This window comes from Apis dorsata, unplaced genomic scaffold (genome assembly GCF_000469605.1).
Source record: "Apis dorsata unplaced genomic scaffold, Apis dorsata 1.3 scaffold_68, whole genome shotgun sequence".
In the NCBI taxonomy this organism is placed as follows: Eukaryota; Metazoa; Arthropoda; class Insecta; order Hymenoptera; family Apidae; genus Apis; species Apis dorsata.
Genome location: NW_006263366.1, coordinates 271,883 through 279,799, shown reverse-complemented (window position 1 = coordinate 279,799; position 7,917 = coordinate 271,883). Strand labels below are relative to the sequence as shown.

Below are 7,917 nucleotides of genomic sequence, written 5' to 3'. Positions count from 1 at the left end.
CTACTTACTACTACCACCACGGTGTTTCGCTACATTGTCTGGCGGGGGGAAGGAGGGGGAGGAAGACCGGTTTCGGTACGCCATTCAGAGTGCATAAAACACAAGGAAACGCCCCTTTCCCCCAAAAGATAAAGAATGTATAATTTCGAGATTTACGGGCGACGATATCCCTGACAGTGGCGATCGGGGAGGGGGGAGGGGAAGGGATACGAAAAAGAACGGAACGGCCATGGCCACGGTTTCACCGATTCCTTTGCAAAATTTATAATCCGAACATTACGGGGCCCGATTACATCGAACCCCACAGCAGCGATTGAATCTTAATAATTGCACTCGGAACTTATCACGCCCCCCCTCCCTCCGCTTTGCAACAATGCGCGAGTACGCAATCCATAAAAAGTTGCCGGCCTTCTTCCCGAGAGGAGGAAGAAGCGCTAATTTTCTCGCCATATATATATATATATTTTTCTTTTTTTGCTCTCCTCTTCTCTTCTCTTATATCTTCTCTTACCCCATCCCCAATCCAAACTCTTCTTCCACCGACCCGTTTTCTCTTTCTTTCTCTCTCTTCTGACTCAACTTCGTTTCATTTTCTCCTCTCTAACCAAATTACGAATCGCGATCGAACATCAAAAATTCATCCAGGGATTAATTGATTTGCAAGAAACTACGCGTGTTTTCTTTCGATCGATACGAAGACATTCGAGGCATTCGTAGAACGATTTTTAAAAGAGTCTCGTCCGTGTTTCTTCACTATTTTCCCGCCAAATCTATTCTCCTCTACTTCTTCATCATCCATTTATTTCGTTCGCCATCCCCGTTTCCTATTGTTGTTGTGGGATGATCTCTATGTTCACGCGTGCACATGATCGGATCGGATGACACGAGCGTGTACGTATGCCGGTGTATAATTTCGTCGTCATTAAGATCGGCGGATCGTGTGAGAGCCGCTTAACCGCGAGGCAGGAAGAGATGGTGATGCCACGAGAAGAACCACGGGCTGATTTTATGGAGGCTCATTATCAGCTTCACTCGTTAACCGCCTCAATTTCCTCTTATTGTTGACCGTTCGGAGTCGTGCTTTCGTCGCCTCCCCCTTTCCAAACGATAAATTCGGATACGGGGAGGGGAGAGAGGGGAGGTCCAATCGACTCTGCAACGTTCGAACGCACGAGTTGAGATTTTCTTAACATTTTATCGGTTGGTCGATCGGTGGGATAAGACCTGGGAGCGACGAAGACGACGAGAGAAGGACAGAGGGAGGAATTGGAATTATTCTCGAAAAGAGGAAATGTATTTTCGAACGATTTTCTTTACATTTTATCGGTTGGTCGATCGGTGGGATGAGATCTGGGAGCGACGAAGACGACGAGAGAAGGACAGAGGAATTGAAATTATTTTCGAAAAGAGGAAATGTATTTTCGAATGAAATGTATCGATGAAAAAAAGAAAAAGAAAAAGAAAAGGAAAAGGAAAAGATCGTCTAATTGACGCGTACGATATTCGCCACATGGTTTTTCTGCCACGTGTTATTTAAGTGAGTCTAATTACTTAGCCCCTAGTGGGGGAGAAGAAAGAGATCGGAATCGCGTACATGGAAAAGGAAAGGAGCTTAGTCATAGGAGAAAAAATAGAAGTACGCACGATGATGGTAGGAACGCGGGGTTCAGAGGTCACGAATGGCACGCGAGCGTTCTCCGACGTTGCTCTGCCATCTCCTCCCGTCGATATCTCCCCACACTCTTCGTTTCCAAAACGCGTGGAAAAAGAGAACGATACACCGTAGGCGACCGTAGTTAACGTTTACAATTACAACTGGCTGGCGGATAATCGCGATAATCAATGATCGATTCTTGCGGTAAGAGTAAAAGTTAAAAGCGATCGAGCTCGTTCGATAATTCGAAATTCCCTGTGCTCCAGGTCGCGTGACTGTGCAAATCATTGGCGGCATTAACCGGCAGTGACAGTGTGATAATGACTGTTACCAGTTATTGCACATGATGATGTTTACGCGTCCATTCCCGCCATCATCGATCACACGCACACACGATCTTGAAATTGAATAAAACGGAATATGAATTGACGATTTGCCATCAATTGGGAGGAGGGGAGGAAGAAGGAGAAGAAAAAAAAAAAAAAGAAAAAGTCGATGAAAAATCTACGACGATCTACGATTACACCTGTACCAAGTGATTAATGCGGCGTTTTGCGTTCATTATTACATTATACTAGTTTTCCCATACCTCGACTCCACAGGCTCGATGGATACAAGCCCGTTCAAAACAGGTGTACGAACGAGCGTGAACGCACATTCTATATCGCGTTTTATCGAAGTATTTTTCTCGTTTTTACTTCGTTCGCCTTTTTTTTCCTTTTTCTTTTTTTTTCTTTTTTTTTAATTTTTTTTAGTTTTTTAAAATTTTTTTTTTTCTTTTTTCTTTTTTTCCCGCCGCTGTTCGCTGGCAACATGTAGGACAGGAAATGAAAATGTGCACGGTACCTAGGCTCATTCGGAAAAAGCGACAGTGAGAGAAAGGATTTTTACACTTGTCTTAATCTATCTTTTTTTCACTTGCTTGATTAACTGCACCAAGGCGTAAAGGGGGAAACGGGCGAGCCCGCGTTATCCTCTCGCTCTCGCCTTCAAGGTTTACAATATAAATGCTAATGCTGCGGTATCACGGTGACGCGACGAAAGCGTAAAGTTGCAATTTCGACATGCATCATTGCGACGAAAAGTAAAACAAGAATTTTCGTGTAAAAAAAAAGGCGAAAAAAAGTGGAGAAAAGGATAAAGAGGGGGAGGGGAGAGAAAGAGAGAGAGAGAGAGAGAGAGAGATACACGGAAGAATGGAGGAAAGCTGATGAAGTGGGACAGGGAGGATCGGTTTTTCGCGTTTTTTTGCGGTCGAAAGTGAACGCGCGCGAGGCAAATCCGCCGCGCAGTTTTTGCACGGTTTATTGCGATTTAAAGTCGATTTACGTGCGGCCACCGCGTCGTTCGGCTTTGATCATCCACAGCCAAAAAAAGTTAACGATCAATGATCGCGTGGAATCGGCCAGACTCATCTCCGGTTTCCCAGCTGCGAAACTTATGAAACACACTACGCGCAACCGCTTTTGGATTTTTGTTATATACCTCTCGTAATCGCTTTTTCTACGGTATACGCGCCTCCGACGAAATGCATCGGTCAACCGGTAGGGAGGGGGACAAGGGAGAAGGGGGGAGAAGGCAGAGAGAGGGGAAAAAAAAACGTCTCCGCTTCCACAGCGAGAACAGTTGACGCATTGATTAGACCTCTGGCCCCAACGAACCACGAAAAAAATAGTGCCTGGTCGTCGGTTCGACGTTCGACGTTCGAATCGAAGCTAGCAGCACCCTTTTTTTTTTTTTTTTTTTTTTCGAAAAGTTTTTCGGGGAAGGAATAATATCGAGGAGAGGAAAGAGAATATGTCGAGGAGAATAAGCGGAGGGAAAACTGGTTGGAGAAAGGAAGGGACACAAAAAAGTACAAGAAAAGTGAATTTTCTTTCCTCCGTTTGTACCTGGTGATGGTTGAGTTAATTCCTATTCTCTTCCGAACACTCTCTCGATTGTGCTTCTTCGGAATCGCGCACCATCGAATGAAGTTGGAAAAAGAAAAATAAAGGGAAATTGCATTTTTCTTTTTCTTTTTTTTTTTTTTTTTTTTTTTTTTTTTTTTTTCACGGTTAGATGATCGACACATGATCGGCTTGTCGATGAACGTCGACGTTGAACAACGAGTCCGAACGAGAAATAAATAAAATATATATTCATCGACCCATTTCAAATTTCAGGGTGGGGGAGTGCGATTTTCTCTTGACGCTTGAACAAGAGTACGTGATGGCAACAAATCTCGGATGCCCGTCGATGCTACAATTTTACGCGAACGTGACTCAGATACGTTAGGCACACGCGAAAGTGGAAAGACCGGAGGAGAATGGTAGCAAATTTCACGCGTGCACCTTCTCACCTGTTGCACGAAATGCGTCACGTTGATACGATCGTACGTTTCGAGCATCGTTGGCAAAGGCAACATCCTCCCCCTCCCCCTTCCATCCCCACCCTTCCTTTTCTTTTTTAATTTTTTTTTGCTAGATCGAAACTATTTCTCACGATCGATTTCACGCGTGATAAAATAATAATAATAATAATAATAATAATAATAATAATAATAATCGAATAACCGAACGCGAGTAAAAAGTTGCGAAAAGTAAGGATTTTTCAAAAGAGCGCTGAAAAAAAAAAAAGTATAACGATGCAACGGTCGATGCAACTTTCTAAAGTCCAATTAATTAAAAATAAAAATTGCCTCGATACAGTTCCGACAGAGAACAGAGCCATCAATGATTATCAGTGGCAGTCAACGCGTCAATCATAATTTCTTTGTAATTGCACGCTACTTGCTCGTCCGTTTTCCACATCAGATGCGATACACGCACAAAGGCAGTGTAGAAATCTCGTACGAAACCTCGCTTCGTAACTTATCTCTGACAAACGCGCAAACAATGTATTCATTTGCATGTCGCGTATTACATAAATATCCCTGCCGCGTATTATGACGAGGAGCGGAGAAATAAACTAATCTTCGCCGTATCGCGACGAGTGGATCCAACCTCTTTTTTCCTCCGTTTAAAGAACGTCACTTTTGCGCTCGATTCCCTCCCGCCCCTTCGGCCACGCTCTCCAAGCTTTTTACCGCGCGTAATCTCGCGTTTTATCCTCTGCCCTGGTCTTCTTACCAGCTTGCGTTCCCTTTATAACGTTTTATCGAAAAATGGACGGCCGAGAAGGGATCCTGGCCGAGAGGAGATGGAGCGTCGGAAAAATATTTATTCTACAGCTCTCGTTAATTTTCATATACGCAAAACGGAGAAGACATCGATCGTGTATTTATAAACAAGCGATCGAGGACGCTAAGTCGACGTAGTCGTGGCGATCGTCGTATAAATGGCGATAAAATGTCTATGACCGAGTTTCAAAACGAACTTTGACCGCATTTCTCACCGATGAAATTCACTTTATCAAGGATTCTCAACGTTCTCGCGAAGCGTTACGAGCGCATCGAGTTGAAAGAAATCGAAGGTGGTCGCAACGGAGTCACTTTTGAGATAATACACGAGGAGAATTTCGTAACGAGGAGATTTCCCTCGTACTGGAGAAGCGAAGAAAAGTGTGAGGAAATCTTTTTTTTTTTTTACATCGAGCATACAACCGAAGCGAGAACGCGAAACGAATTCTTTATTAAGAAAATAATATAAAACCACGACGTTTCTTATATCTTCTCTATTTCGAATTCGAACGTATCTTTCTTTGCTCTCATTTCTCAAACGTTGCTACTTCGATACCAACGCATATACCAAACGATTCCAAATACGTTTCGACGCAGATAATGACAATTATACGCACTAATCGATTCCCTTCTAAAATCAACGATCGCTAATGGCGGAGAAGAGGAGGAGGAGGAGGAGGAGGAAGAGAAGGAGTCGCGAATCCAGAGGGATGATCGAGACGCGCGAATCGAAAGGCGTCAACGTCCAACGTAGAAACGTGTCAGCGCTCACGGTCACGGCACAGATACGTCGTAGGTCAAGAGATCGCGGCGCGGTTTTGCAAAAAGGCAAAAAGTCGAAACGTACCTGTCATACACGCCGTTCTCTCGCTCCTTCTCCCGCTCTACATGTGGCTTCTCTTTCACGCTCTTTCTCGCTCTTTCTCTCTCTCTGTCCCCCTGTTTGGTCAGGGCCATGCGTCATCGGCGCAGAATCGCTGCGCTTTGGAGGAACGTGGACGGTGGCGAAGAAAGAGCGTAGCAGGGCCAGCGTAGACAGCAGCGAACAGCACCGTGCGCTCGGATATTTGGCGGGCTCGAAAATAGCAACAGCGTTGTCCTCTATGGTGTTCGCTGCACTCCCTCCCTTCTTTCTCCTCCTCCTCTTCCTCCTCCTCCTCCTCCTCTTCTTCTTCTTCTTCTTCTTCTTCCTCTTCTTCCTCTTCTTCTTCTTGGTCCGCGCGCCACTGGCAGCCTCGAACCGCCCGGTAACTCGCTCGGTCGCTCCACCAGTTCGCACTTTTATATACCACGCACTCGTTCCCGCTTGTCACTTTGCTTTTCCGTTGTTGCGCGATGCGTCGTCGTGTCTCGTCGTTCCTTTCGGACTCGGTGTACTCGCCCTTCTCTCACTCGGTCACCAGCTGCGTGTATCTCCGGATGCAGCGAGCACCACTCGCGACGCGATTATCACGTCGATACCGCGCCACGACTATTTCCACCATTAGATAACTTCGAGTTACGAGTTTCCCCCCCCCTCGAACACGTATCTTACGCTTAAGCTTATCGAGTCGAAACAGTCTTCCAACCAGCCTTCCTTCCTTCCTTCCTTCCTCCTTCCGTAATAATTTTTCCCTCGATAAATCTCGCGGGAATCTATCGGTTTCCCAGCTGGTTTCCTCAACACTCGTCAACCATCGACCATTCCATTTCTCCTCCCTTCGACATTCCTTCGCCTATCCTCTTTCCCTAATAACTAACCACCCGCTAGCTTCGATTCCCCGTAAGCACCGACATGTCTCTCCCAATGTATATATATATCGTACCATGTACCGTGTAAAACGTCGAAACGAGACAAGATCGATTCACCCGTCCACGACGACGATATCCACCTCTCCGAGGTATTTGGCAGTGATTCGATTCGAATTAATAATAATAATAATAATAATGATAGTAATAGTAATAATAATAACAATAATAATAGTAATAAATTCGAATAATAACGATAACCGGATCGTGAGTCCTCTTTGTGAGTGTGTGTGTGTGTGTGTGTGTGTGTGTTGTGTGTTTGTGTCCACTTGCTCCCTCGCTCCGTTGCGCTCTCGCGGGTTCGCACGTGCACGCGGCTCGAAACGCAGGTATCGTTCGGCGAGAGCAGAGCGAGAGAGAAACGGAGAGATGCTCGCGGCTCCGCGGTTCGCGCGCGACTGACCGAGGGCGAGAGTCGTTATTGGGAGCAGAGCGCCGGTGAAGTCTGTTCGCCTCGGCTGCCGCCTCTCTCTCTCCACCCCCTGGTTGCCGCGTTGCACTCGCCCTCTCTCCACCCTCCTGCCGCCTCCACCGCCGCCAATCGCTTTTCCTTCTCTCTCCTCCTCCCTTTTTTCCTGTCTCTCCGACTCTCTCCCTCTCCCAACTCGTTCCGTCTCCTTCGCTCGTCCTCGCTCCGATCGTGCACCTCTTCTCTCTCTCTCTCTCTCTCTCTCCCTCTCTTTCCCTCTCCTTCTCTTTCCACAGCGCTCACTCTCGGCTCCCGTTCGACGCGGAGCAGGCGCGAAACGAACGAAACCGAAACTTAAGCTCGGCTGTCGCCTCCTCCGTCGTCTCTTCTTGCGCCGCTGCTGGCTGCTTGCCGCTGATGCTGGTACTGCTGCTGCTTCTGCTGCTTCTGCTGCTTCTACTCTCCCTCTTTCTATCTCTATCCATCCGCGCCTCCTCCTCCTCTTCCACGCTTTCCTTCTTACCTTTCTCCTCCTTCTCCCGATTCTCTCTCTCTCTCTCTGTCTGTCGTTCCTCGTCCGACCACAACGCCACGGCCAAAAGAGCCTGGTGGCGTATCTCCACGAGAAGGAGGAAGAGAGAGAGAGAGAGAGAGAGAGGGTTTCTCTCTACACAGGCCTCGTTCGAGTCGAAGACACTGTCCGAAACTGGTTGGAGAGATGGCCCGCCACTCGTTTCGGCATCGTAATCAACTGGCCAGACTGCTGTTCCACACGGCCACCCATCCCCTCCGCGATCATCGTTCTCACCCTACTTACCCACCCCTCTTCTTCTGCGTTCCAGACGAATCTCGGACGAGGGAATGAGTCCCTGATGCGCGTTTACGCGGCCCTCCGCGGGATCGGGA

The 7,917-nt window shown here is 47.0% G+C and overlaps 1 protein-coding gene across 3 annotated transcripts in view; it reads right to left on the bottom strand.

Moving 5' to 3' along the window:
• Positions 1-7,917, bottom strand: part of LOC102679526 (solute carrier organic anion transporter family member 74D) — a 79,445-nt gene that overhangs the window by 39,962 nt on the left and 31,566 nt on the right. The window contains exon 1 of one of the 3 annotated variants that reach the window (XM_006610012.2): positions 5,662-6,389. The exons of the other annotated variants lie outside the window; for them this stretch is intronic. The gene's annotated coding sequence lies outside the window, so the exon portion shown is untranslated. Of the gene's footprint in view, positions 1-5,661; positions 6,390-7,917 lie in introns of those variants that run through there. 3 annotated transcript variants of the gene reach the window in all.